Raw genomic sequence first — 14,418 nt, 5'->3', positions numbered from 1 at the left:
TTTATACTACCATTCATTTTTTAACTTTTTGAGTTCCAGATTCTCTCCTCTGTGGGCCTTCTCTGACTAATTGAGAAAACAAGCAAGAAAAATATTCCTTCTTTTAAAAAAGAATTTGGTTTTCTAAAAATGCTGAACTTAAATACAAAATAAAAAGAGCATTTCCATTTGTATGGTAGAAAATAAAAAGAGGAATTAATAGGAAACTGAAAATTACCATTGTGAGTATCAATGGGACCCAAGTCAGGAAGACCTGTATTAAAATCTGGCCTGCGGCACTAGCTGTGTGACCCTGGGCAACTCACTTAACTTCTATTTTCCTAGAGAAGGAAATGATAAACCACATCAGTATCTTTGCCAAGAAAACTCTATGAGACAGTATGATCCCTGGGATCACAAAGATTTGAATACAACTGAGTAACTGAACATTAACAAAAATAAATTCAACATCTAGTTCCTTGGGTCCTCCAGGAGCCTTTCCTGATTCTCAGGGGAATATAATGGAAGAGATGGGTCACTATTATATGTTTTTAACTTTTATTAAAATGCTGTTTTGAATCCTCCACATTTTAAGTATTTCTTTTGTTTTGGAAGAAATATAGCTATTCATTATGTAATCTATGTTATTTTGTACATTGAGTAGTTTTATAAAAGCAGTTGTATGTCAGAATTTTCATAATGGCAAAGAATTGTAACAGTTAAAAGAGTGGTTGGCATAAACTGTGACCGCAGAATATATGGTTTCAAATCAAAAATATAGTGGTCGCCATGAGAAAATTCCCAAATATTAAATATACCCAAGTCAGCTGGGTTTTATAGAGATTTTAATTAGTACAAATTAAGGAATTAATGAAAGGGAGAGAGAGAGAGAGAGGAGAGGAAATAATGAGAAAAGGGCTAGGCCAGCCTAGGCTTAAGCCTTCAGAGAGAGATCAGTCAGTCTTTAATCCACTCACCACAAGATTTGTCCCCAGCAAGATTCTAGTGTTCAGAGAGACCCACAAGTTCAGCTTCTCAGCTCAACTAAGTTCAGTCACCAAGCCCTTCAATTCAGCTTTGGCAAGCTGCCCTCTCAGAGGCCTTTCTGACCTCCTTTTAAGGAGAATTTTCTCCTATGTCACCTCCCCTAAGTTTTTACATCTACCAATCACAGTAGATGTTTTCCAAAGGACTGACCATTCTTAATTCACACCTTCTTTAGTTCTCAACTTCTTTGGGTAGACTAGAACTTCTGAGTAAGTTCACACCTCTTTGCCCCTTGCAAGTTTGCAAGTTGCCTGACCTTTATAGGTACTTAGCACCTTTTTGTATTAGATCTAAAAATAGACTTTGCTTAAGGCTTTTGCCTCACTATAAGTATGAGTTAGGTACTTTTTCATTGTTCAGTAAGGAGTTTACAACTTTATCTTCCCCTGAAGTATGCTTAAGTATGGGTGGAGTACGGTTAGAGTTCTCACATTCCTGACCAAGTACCTTCATTGTTTAAAATGGGGAATGGTCTTAACCAAATGTTCTAAGGTAGAGTCTGAGAATCTTTAACATTCACATGTCTGAGAAATTTTAAGATTCACAGAATTGGAAACTGAGATGAGGCCCATCAATTGGAGAATGGCTGAACAAGTTAGGGTGAATGTGTATGATAGACTATTACTGTGCCATAAGAAATGATGGAGGGAATGGTTTTAGAAAAAACCTAGGGATATTTTTATGAACTGATACAGAAAGTAAAGTGAGTAGTACCAGGAGAACAATTTATTCAATAATAAAAATACTAGGAAGACAAACCATTTTGAAAGACTAGAGAATTTTTTAAATTAAATTAATTTATTTTAAAGTATTTTTCCAAGGTTACATAATTCGTGTTCTGTCCCTCACCCTCTTTCCTTCCCCTTCTTGGAGCTGACAAGCAATTCCTCTGGGTTATACATGTATTATCACCTCCTACCTATTTCCATATTGAAAAAGTACAATTAGATTTGGAAGGGTTTAGGGAAGAAACACAGGGGAATAACATAAATATTTTGATTTTATTTTTCAGAGAGGGAGAGGGTAGTGTGTGTGTGGGGAAATGCCCCTACCCCCTTATACTTGATTAGATTTTAGTGATAGTGATAGGTTTAAGATAATCAGAATTGTGATTTTAGGGGGCAGCTAGCTCAGTGGATTGAGAGCCAGGCCTAGAGATGGGAGGTCCTAGGTTCAAATCTGGCCTCAGACACTTCTCAGTTGTGTAACCCTGGGCAAGTCACTTGACCCCCATTGCCTAGCCCTTACCACTCTTCTGCCTTGGAGCCAATACACAGTATTGACTCCAAGATGGAAGGTAAGGGTTTAAAAAAAAAAGAATTGTGATTTTAAAGTGATAGTATAAATTCCATTATAATCTTAATACAATCAATAGAATTCATGATTTTTACAAGGATTTCTAACTAACGCATAAAGACGGCTTCTAAAGGAATGTCTAACCCCTCCCTAAGTTTGTACTTCCCTTTATCATAAGATGCTGACTATCTGAATCTCATGTCCCAATATGGCGCAAACATCATGCACCCTTCCCTGTTTGAAAATAGCCATCCTTCTGCCCAGATCAGATGAGAGAGGTCATTTGACTTGACCTTTAGACTAATATGGTCTTTCTGAAATGAACTAACCAATCAGCTTTGTAATTGGGTAACTGTTTCTAAATAAGTTCTATATGATGTTATATCTTGTGATATTTTTTCAACCTTGAACGGAAATATTCATTTTGTTATATAAACCAGGTCTCAGCCTCTGGGTGTCATCTCTTGCCGGGGTCCAACAATGTAATACATGCAATAGAATGCTTTTATTGGAGGACTTGGCCCTCTTCCAGTAAAATCTAACTTTTTACCTTGACTTGGAGAAATTTGACTTTTTTACTTTATTTGCCTAAATTGTCTACATTGAGTCTGTGGGTTTCTATTTCATAACACTAGGAATGAGGTAGAGGGAGATCTGATAGCTTAACCCCTATTTTAAGCCACTATCTAATAATCTTAACTACAATAAACTTCTAAGGGCCAATCCAACAGAAAACTCAGAGATCTCGCATATAGAGTCTTTGGCAGATAGATTCAGGTGTCCAGGTGGAAAGTCCTTAGCAGTCCAGAGAATGGCTGAAATCTCCCAATCTTTTCCCTTAGTCCACCTAAGGGTAGTGGGAGATTCCTATCACTCTTGCTTCAGAGAGCTGCTTGTAAGATGATCCTAAAGTGTCCACAAGAGCTCATATCTGCAACTTTCACCTTCTCTGTCAACTGCACACCCCCAAAGGAGTCCAACAATCTCCTCAACAGTTTGGAACCTTTCCCCTGCCAGCTCTGGGATTCTGAGTCTGTATTATTATTTTAAATTGCAAATTTTAAATTCTTTTTGAGAGTAATTTTAGGTTAAGAAACATGCTACCTCTCCAAATCCAGAAAATGAACTCTTCTTAGAAGGCACCATGAAGATGCCTCCACAGACCACAAGCTACATCAAGAAGTTCCAGAATGAACTTTGGATGTGGTTGATTGAGCTGAAGGTTGATTGAACATTTAATTTGAATATACACTCTTATGCCAAATGGAGACTGCCCCCTAACTGGCTTTTTGTCAATGTGCCTAGCAATTATTGGTTTTGTTTTCTTTTTTTCTTATCCTCAAATTATTGCAATTTCAAAGTTGATATGTTTACAAGACCTATTGGAGAGACTAGTCTTCTGCAGGTCTCAGGGGATGATGTATGATTGAAAATCTGTTACCCTAAAAAAGAACTACATATCCCAAGAGCCCACTGACTTCCTGTCATTATGTACTTCCTGTAGACAGAGGATAAAGGGTGTGGGCTTTGGAGGCTCTCTCTCTCTCTCTCTCTCTCTCTCTCTCTCTCTAATGTAGAATCAGCATTGATGGTGGTGAGTGGGGTTGACTAAAACATGGCTAACCAGCCATGGGCACGTGGTCTTTATTTTGTATCTTCTTTATTCCTTGATTTCTAATGATTATTAATAAATCTCTTAAAATATAATATTATTATTGATATTTTAACTTTTACATGTCTCATGACCTGTCTATCATGCTTTGCAACCCATTGCTATAGTCCCCCCTTTGCACAAAGCCTAAATCAGTTGAAAACATTATTTTGGCATTTGTGCACACTAAATTACAGATTACCTAAACTAAGATATCTACCCAAAACAACAAACAACCTATGCTCAACTATCTTAATCTATCCAATACTAATCTATTGTAGGGATTTTATCAAGGAAAATAGAAAAAAGGAATTAAATAGTGAACAAATACATATTTCAAACATATGTAAAAGCACAACAAGCAAATAACATCAAAATCAAAATATAAACACAACTTCCATGCAAACATCAAACTCATAAATACTACTCTTATCAATTAATACAGAACATTTTGCTACTATTATAATATATTAACATCAAACTTAGAGAAAAATTTTTTTGAAAACTATAATAAACACAACATTGCATAAGTTTTACACATAAATTAAACCAAAACATTAAACTCACTTATGCAAACCAAATGTAACAATAGATAAAATCATACATAAGTGATCTATTCACATAATTTACATATATACATGTAGTACATACATACAACATATAGTCATGCTATGTATACACATATACTCTATGTTTACAGTATACTACATATATACATACAGTATGATACAATTAATTTACTATCCTATTATATACACTATTTACATTTATTTACATCTGAATTTACAATTTTGTTTGATATGTGATGTAAGTTATTTGTGTTATGTATTGTGTGGTGTTATGTAATGCAAGTCAATATCTAATCTTATCTTATTTATCTTATCTAACTAAATACCTATCTTCAAAATTCCTCTGTGTAACCAAATTTCTCTACTAAACTAAGTACCTAAGTAGCTAAGTTTTGTTAGTAACTAATTTATAGCTAATTATAAAAATGTTAGTTTCCTAACTTTACATTGTTTCACTCATTCAAATAGTGATTCAATGCAACCTAACCCTGTTTATTTATGTTTATGTTTTATGGTGTTACTTTTGTTATGTCATGTTTTTTTTGCTAGTGTAATGTCGGTGTTAATGTTTTGTTAGTATTCTGTTAGTGTGGGATGTAATATACTTACCATTACTTCAGATTTTTCCTTCTCTTCTCATCTTATCTTGATTGAATAATTCTTCTTCTCCAACTCCATGGTAGTAAATATATTTATGTTTGTTTGTGAATATGTTATGTTGTTTTGTATTATAATACAAATTTTAATTCATTAGTCCATTAATCCTATGATCCTCTTCATTGCAAATTTTCCAAAGTCTTAAATTTATAAGTTTTCAGTTGTTTAACAATGTCCATTAATTTCTTGAATTCTTGTCTTGATCTGCATTGTCCTCTTCTATCCTCTTCCACTGGAATGGTCCTCTCCTTACTGATCTTTTTGACTTCAGACTCAATTTGACTGATGATTCTAACTTTCTATGATCTGTTCTTCATTTTCTTCGTTGATTTGTACATTTTTATTATTTATACAATGTGCTAATTTTATATGTGAACAATGATACCATGAATCTCTACCCAAAATTTTTACTGAAGATGGAGAAACTAACACAATAGTGTAAGGACCTACCCAACTCTCTTGTGTTGCTGATGTTTTAGCAAAATTTTTCACATATATCATATCTCCTGATTTGAAATTATGGAGAGAATAATCCAATGGACCAGCTTGAATTAATACTCCCATATTATGCAATTCTTTAAGTTGTTGTTGTAAAGCACTTAAGTAGGAAGCAATTTGACAGTCTCCTCCTAAGAGAGATGTATAGACTGTCTTACAAGTCTTTGCCTGTAGTAGAACATGTCCAAAGAGCATTTCAGAGGACGATACATGTAAATCTGCCCTTGATCTTGTATGTAGGTAAAACAAAGTTATGGGAAGAATCTCTCGCCATTTGAGAGGAGTTTCAACACAGATCTTCCTCACCATAGTCTTGAGTTCCCTATTTACACACTCCACCTGATCTGAACTTTGTAGGTGATAAGGAATATGCTATTTGGGTGTTATTCCTAGATTCTCATAGACTCTTTTCAAGATATCTTGGGTGAAATAAGATTCCTTATCAGAGTCTATGGTAAGTGGTATTCCAGATATAGGTATAGTTTCCTTAATCAACACTTTTACCACAAAGCTAGCTGTATTTGTATTTGATGGAAATGCTTCAGGTCACTTAGTTAATCTGTCTACAATTAACAGACAAAACTTGTATCTTCTAGCTTTTGGCATGCTGATGTAATCAATCTGAAGACTCTCAAATGGAAAATATGCTAAAGGTCTACCACCTAAACCTTTCTGTCTGAATGTCCCTTGATTGAATTTTTGGCAAACAGGCAAACAGAACAGCTTGTATAGATCTTATTAGCTACAGTTCCAGGAGCTACCCATTGCCTCTTTACAGAGTCAATTACAGCTTGAGTACCAAAATGACCTTTTGTGTGGATGGCTTGACACAAATAGGTATATAAGTCTTTTGATAACAGTGGTTTTCCAGTGTCTGCAACCCATATTCCATGTTCTTTCCTTACTCCAAACTTCTTCCATTTTTGAATTTCTGAGTCTACATAAGCTTTTTCTAGATCATCAGATTCAATAGTTGACAAATTCATTACATACACTAAGCATTACTGGCAGCAAATTTTGCAGTTATATCAGCTCAATGATTTCCTTTAGAGACTGAATCTCTGCCATAAGTATGACTTCTACAATGGATCACCACTAGCTGTTTAAGTTTTTGGATAGCATCCAACAACTCAGTTATTATTTCTGCGTGAGCTATTGGTTTCCCAGATGCAGTAATAAAACCTCGTTGTTTCCAGATCAGTCCTGTAGCATGACATACAGAAAATACATAACGAGAGTCTGTATAAATATTTGCACTTTTACCATCAGCTAGAAGACATGCTTGCTTTAAAGTGACCAACTCTGCCCTTTGAGCACTAAGGTTACTAGGTAATGATCCATACCACAGTGTCTCAAAATCTGTGCAACTGCAGTACTTGTACATCTAATTCCATTACATAAATATGAAGAACCATCAATGAATGACACCAATTCTGGATTTTCTATTGGAATGTCTTTTAAATAAATTCTAGGCATATCCACTATATCTACTATTTCTATACACTCAAGCACTGATTCACTGTTCTTTGGCAAATCAGGAAGAAGTGTAGCTGGATTTAATACACTATACCTTCTCAACTGGATGTTTTCACTACCTACGAGTATAATTTCATACTTAGATATTTGTTGGTCTGAATATGCTTGTGTATGGAATTTCCACATTAGTGCTTCTATTTGATGTGAACAGTATACAGTCAATGGACATCCCCAAACTAAATCAGTTGACTTCTGGACTAACATAGCTTCAACTGCTACACCCCTTAAACAAGGAAACGTACCAGCAGCTATTGGATCAAGTTGACAACTATAATAGCCAATTGGACAACAACTTTGTCCTAAAGTCTGTGTCAGTACACCAGAAGCAATACCTTTTGTTTCATTGACAAATAGTTGAAATGGTTTTGTATAGTCTAGGATACCCAAAGCTGGGGCAGATAAAATGGCTTCTTTAAGCTTACTTAAGGCTTGCAGATGTTTAGGTTTTAGTTTCAGAGGTTTTGGTTCTGTATTCCTGGTTAGATCTGTTAAACACTTAGTTATTTCACTTATACCCAGGTATCTATTGCTTACAGAAATCAGTTGTTCTAAGAACAGCTCTGAGTTGCTTTTTGGTCTTAGGTACACTCAGTTTCTGGATGTCTTGCTATTCTTTTCTGTGTGATACTTCTCGAACCCTCTGATAACACAAATCCAAGATATTGCACTGGAGGTAAAACTCACTGTAATTTTGCCTTGGATAATTTATGCTCACATTTATGTAATTCAATCAAAAGAATCTTGCTATCTCTTAAGCACACTTTAGCACTTGGAGATGCTAGGAGGATATCATCAACAAAATGTACTATTTTACTTTCCTTGAATGTTATGGTTTTTATATCTCTATTTAAAATTTGTGAGAACTGACTCAGGGAAATTGTGAATCCCTGGGGCAGATGAGTCCAAATCCACTGGATTTCCTCCCAGGTAAAAGCAAAGATCTTTTGAGAATTCTCATGAATTGGTATCGAGAAAAACGCTAAGCATAAAACTACCATGGTGAAATATCTTGCCTGACTTGGAAAGGAAGAGATTATAGCAACTGGGCTTGATACAATGTGATGTGTCTTTACCACATGACTGTTTACAGCTCTTAAATCCTGGATGAATCTGTACATGACTTTGCCATTCTGATCAAGCTTTGGCTTTTTGATGGGAAGAATAGGTGTATTTTATTCTGAGAAGCTAGGTAGTATGATCCCTTGTTGGATTAGGAATTCAGTGATTGGTCTGATACCTTCTATTGCTTCTTTACTTAAGGGATTTTGTCCTTCTTTAGTCATTATCCTTACAGACTGATTTCAATAGACCTACATCTGTGGAAGACTTTGACCATAAACACCTTCAGGGATATCCTCAGGTATAGGATAGATTGAATTCAAGTCATTCTCTGTACTGACTGAATCTAAGAACAGCAATGGAAAAGCTTTCAGACATTCTTCTGGTAGATGTAATGATATATCCCTAGTATCAATACAATATTATTCATTTTTATAATAGAGTGGAAAACTAAAGAATTCAGATCAACACAGTGCAATCATCCACAGTTCCAAAAGGTTCAAGATGATCTACGTTTCTACCTCCATTTTTTGTTGTTGTTTTTGAGTGGTTTCAGACCAAGCTTATTCTTTGTGAATCCAGTTTGTGGTTTTCTTGGCAAAGATATGAAAGTGATTTGCTATTTCCTTCTCCAGCTCAATTTATAAATGAGGAAACCTAATCAAACAGTGTTAGGTGTCTTATTCAAGGTCACCCAGCTAATGCATGTCTGAGGGCAGATTTGAACTCAGAAAAATGAGTCTTTCTGTCTCTAGGACTGGTATGCTAATATACTGCTTAACTGCCCTTTGACCTGCAATCAGAGAGGTAATGGACTCAGTATGTAGACTGAAGCATTCTTTTAGACATGAATAATATAAATTTATTTTGCTTGGCTATATTTGTTATTGGCTTTATTTTTCATATTTTCTCAATTGGGTGGGGATAGGGGTACAGATTGAATCATTCTTTTTTTATAAATTTAGAAGATGGCCTTAAAAATTTTTAAAAATTAATTATTTATGGTTACATGGTTCATGTTATCTCCTTCCCCTTTTCCTTCCCCACTCCCAGAGCTGACAAGCAATTGCATTGGGTTTATATGTGTTATCACTTGACACCTATTTCCATTTTATTTATTTTTGTAGAAATCTTTTAAAACCAAACCCCCAAATCAGATACCCATATATGAAGCATTCTTTTGGACATGAATAATATACATTTATTTTGCTTGTCTATATATATATTTGTTATTAGCTTTGTTTTTCATGTTTTCTCAATGGGGTGGAGATTGAGGAGGGAGGACAGAGAAAATTTGCCTACAAAAAAAATGAAATCCAACATCCTTGATAACTTTCCACATAACTGACTTCCTTCATAATTCTATGTATTTTATTTTAAGCATTTAAAAACATAATTCTGAGGAGCCCATTGCCTTCAACAGAGTAGGGCATGGGGTGGATTAGACACAAAAAATACTTATAAACCTTAGTTCCAAGCAGAATAAGCCTAATACCTTTTCCCTTGACAGTCTCTCAAATATTTGAAATTTGCTTTCAGTTTCTTTTCTTAGACTGAACATCTCACTGCCTCGAACTCTTGTTCAGTATACAGTAGTTTCGATTCTCTCATTGTTTGTCATCCTGCTCATTGTCTGCTCCTGCCTCCTCTCCCACTGAGGGCTAACCTTTTGAGGGAGGGATCAGGCAGTCCCAATGCTTTAGCTTGGAGGAAGATTTAAATGACCACAGAAAGTGTCTGCGTTTGAAGTTTTAAAGTATCTTCCTTATACAGCCTAAAATTCTTCATTTCTGGGAACCTACTAAATCAAATTTTGTTAGGCTTAACAACTCTTAATTTCTATTTCCCAATGAACCAAAAGTATGTGCAGGGAAAGCATAGAGATTTCATTTTTTACTAACCATGCACTTACTCTGTGCCAGGCACTGTGCTAGGGTTGCCAAGAAAGGGTACCCACCTCCATCTCCCCCATAATCCCCCAGAATTTTTAATCTGTTTGGGCAGGGGAGACCATGTGCAAACAGCTATGTACAAGCATACCTAAAGGGCAAAATGAAGATACTCTCAAAGGGCCATTGGCATTATGGGGGAAGCCGGAAGGATTCTTGTAGGTGGGATTTTAGGAGAGAAGAGTAAGTGACCTGGAGGCTATTGGGTTGGGCAGACTGAGTGAGGGGATTTGCCTGACCAGAAAGAAGTGTAAGGTCACTGGCGATCAATGGCCATCTGGGGAGAGGGAATACAAAAAATTTTTAAAAGACACAAAAATAAGTTTTACCCACCCACTTTTTTTGTCCTACTCTCTTCTTTACTTCCAAGGACAATATGGGAAGACCTAACTACCATCAAAATTATCTCAGGGAGTTGTTGGTAATCTTCTATCCAAAGCAAAGAAACAAACAAATAAAAACAACATGGAAATAATGGAAGGGAGCCTCAAGGTCCCACTTGTCCAATAATCCTCTCCTCTAGAAATGATTTGCTGAACTAAGTGTAAGGAGAAAGAGATTCTGAGTTAAGTGTCCTGAACCATCAGCTCACCAAGGTCTTGGAAGATAGCTCCCTCTGCAGAGCAGAGAGCAGATTCCCTTCTCATCTGTCCCTCCTTCCCCAGCCTCTTATTTCCTTGTGTTCCAGCCTCCAAACTAGAGAAACATTTCCTTTTGCATCTCTGTGTCACCTGCCTCAGGGCCAAAACTTTAACCGGGACAAACCCAGGACTAGGTTAGCGTGTAAATGGAAAATAAGTCATTTGTACAAGGATTTTGGTAAGAGAGGTCAATAGAGGTGCTTGTAAAGGGATTCTCTTCATGAAGGATAGCCAAACCCTAGAGCTTCCAAGAGAGTTGAAATAATAGCAGGCATCAATTCATCAATTGGTAAATATTTAGTAAGCACCTACTATGTGTCAGGCACTTCTGTAAACACTGGGGATTCAAAAAGAGGCACAAGACAGCCCCTGCCCTCAGGTAGATCAAAATCTACAGAGGGAGACAACATGCAGACTTCATATTTAAATATATAAAGGTTTATTTTAATTTAATTTATATTTTAATATATTATGTAATATAATATGTTTATATAGCTATGTGCAATATGTTTATTACATAATACATTATATATAATATATTTATTTTATCTAGTATATGTTCATATATAATATGTGCATATTGTATATATAAATATAGATAGGATATATACAAAGCACTCTATGTACAGGATAAATAAGAATTAATCAATAGAGGGAAGTGTTGTGGGGTATTAGAGGTGAACCCCCGGGGCTCATAAAGCATACCTTTTGCAAGGATGCAAGACTCCAAAACTTAGCTTAAAAACAGAAAGAGGAATTTATTAATTTAGAAAGTAATGTTGAGAATGGCCAGGAGTAGAGTATAGGTGAAACAGCAAGATGAAAGGCTGCTTCCAGAATGCATCAATTCTGGGGATTATGTACTTTTTACAACAGTGGGGACCTGATTCTAGAGTAAACACTCAAGCATTTGGGAAGGGGGTGGTCATCTGACCTGGATCTGCCTGAAGACCCTCATAGTTCAGGGGACAGATGGATGCCTGAGATACAGTCTGATGGTATCCAGGTGTAGCCTGGAGGTGCATCTCTATAGCCATCTCAAATCTAAAGGATGATCTAAAGATGAGAGTAATCTCAGGGGCTTATAGAAGTTATCAGATAGATGTTCTTGAGTTAGGAGTCACAAGGACAGAAGGGAGCAAAGGAATTTCCCTGCTTACAGTTTAGCTGGGTTTGGGGGGTACGATGCCCATGCCAGAAGGACTAGAATTAAGAGGGGCTGAGAAAGGCTTCCTATAGAAGTGAGGATTTTAATTGGAACTTGAAGGAAGCCAGAGAGGTCAGTAGTTGGGGCAGAGAAGAAGTGTTCTAGACATTGGGACAAGCCAGAGAAAATGCTCAGTCCAAAAATGGAGTGCCTTCTTTGTGGAATAGCAAGAAGTCCAGTATCATAGGGCTTTAGGATTCATAAAGTACTTTGAAAATATCTCACTTAAATACCACAATAACCTGAGAGGTTGATGATATTATTATTATCATCCTCCATATTATAGATGTAGAAACTGAGGCAGGTGGAGATTAAGTGCCTTACCCAGGATCAGACAGCAAATAAGTGTCTAATGTAGAATTTGAACACAGGTCTTCTTCCCCTCATCCAGGTCCAGTGTACTAACCATTGTCCTACCTAATTGCTTTAAATCTGAGGTTTGGGTTTTTTATTTTTTATTTTAATTTTTTTTTTAATCTCAGGTTTTTTTTAAAAAACTGACTGTTAAAATAAAAGTCCAATTGTTCAAGATTCTTCTGTGCATAAATATTATGGTGTAAATTAAGTGCATCTTTTCTCCCTTCATGAATTGGTATGTAGTTGGAAATATATATATATATATATGTGTGTGTGTATGATATATATACATATATATATATATATATAAATGTATATATAATATACAAAGCACACTATGAACTTTATTTCAGAAGTTTGTGCCACCTTGAGGGAAGTTTGTCAGTGAATCAGAGTCCCACCTGAGCTTTTATCAGCACCTTCTTTAAGGGGAGAGAAGGAAGGATAGAGAAGGGCAAATATTATGGACAGGACAAGCACTTGCAAATGTTTTCCTCCAGGACCTTGGCCATACCATCAGATGGTTATGTCACATGATAGAATTGTCCTTCCTTCCAAAGAGGGCAGTCAGGTAGGACACTTGCCAGCTGGACTCACAGCTGCCTTTGCTCTCTGTCACTGCGAAGAATGGCTACCTCTCCCGCTTACTTCTTAGCATGATTTTGTAGCTCCTTTGAGCCACCCTCCAGGATCTCGCTGACAGAACATTTCCCCATTTATGTAGGGGTATTTTATTACTCTCTGAGTCATGACATCACTTAAGAGCTCATGCCTTGCCTTGGAGGTGCCCCTCTGGCTGCTGAAGACAGCATCCTTACTTATTTGATTCAACAACAACAACAAAAACCTCAAACCCACATACCCAAGTTAGAGGATGTTAGCAGGATAGGAAACAACAAAATGTGATCAGTCTTGAAATGGTTTTGACTTCTTGTGGTCCAGGCTCAGGGAAATTATCCAAAGGATAGATCTGTAACTCTGGGCAAGTCATTCAGCCCCCATTGCCTAACCCTTACAGCTCTTCAGACTTGGAATAGATACTTGTATTGATTCTAAGATGGGAGGTAAAGGTTAAAAAAAAAGATATTTCAAGCTGTGTGACTCTGGGCAAGTCACTTCACCCTGTTTGCCTCAGTTTTCTCATCTGTAAAACAAGCTGGAAAAGGAATGGCACACCACTCTAGTATCTTTGCCAAGAAAACCCCAAATGGGGATATAAAGAGTTGGATTTGGCTGAAATAACTAAACAACAACAACCAAAAACCCAAGTTGATTCTCCATTGACAATCTCAGGAGAGAAGAGTGCTTTGGTTGCAGTTCAAGGCAACAGTACTCCGAAGTCACTCTGAACCCTCAAAGTTACTCTGAAATCCTGATGGAGGGCTATAGCCAGCCTAGCTCTGGGGACCTATCTGATTTGGGAGAGTAGGAACTGGGATGAGAATGCCCCAAAGCCTAGATGAACTAATTTGGAAATTTAGTTCTTACTGGAGGTCAGAGACTCTTCCCTCCTAAATGTCCCCCAAATAGTAATCTTTTCAGAGTATCCTCTCCAGTCCACAGATCCAAAAACCTCCACGAGAATCAGCAGCACTAAGTGGTAGTTAAGAGCAGTGGTCTTCAGACTCTACCCTTTGGTGGGAGCCAAGCCTCTGTGACTCACCCAACTTCTTTCCCATCTCTGGAACATAATACATAATCATTAAAACACACACACACCAGTTGGACCTTAGACATTAAAAAAAACAAACCAAAACAACCAACAATAACAACCTTTCTGTAAGTTCCATCTTAGAAGCAATCCTCTGTACAGTATTGGTGCCAAGGCAGAAGAGTGGTAAAGGCTAGGTAGGCAATGGGGTTAAGTGCCTTGCCCAGGATCACCCAGCTAGGAAGTTTCTGAGACCAGATTTGAACCCAGGAACTCCTGTCTCTAAATCTGACTCTCAATCTCTTGAGGCACCTACCTGCC

At 36.8% G+C, this 14,418-nt stretch overlaps 1 long non-coding RNA gene across 2 annotated transcripts in view; it reads left to right on the top strand.

Annotated features, from left to right (window-relative positions):
* The window catches only part of LOC103094018 (uncharacterized), a 75,875-nt gene that overhangs the window by 59,892 nt on the left and 1,565 nt on the right, over nucleotides 1-14,418 (top strand). The gene's annotated exons all lie outside the window — the stretch shown is intronic.

This window comes from Monodelphis domestica, chromosome 3 (assembly GCF_027887165.1).
Source record: "Monodelphis domestica isolate mMonDom1 chromosome 3, mMonDom1.pri, whole genome shotgun sequence".
Lineage (NCBI taxonomy): Eukaryota > Metazoa > Chordata > Mammalia > Didelphimorphia > Didelphidae > Monodelphis > Monodelphis domestica.
This window is presented reverse-complemented; position numbering and strand designations above follow the sequence as displayed.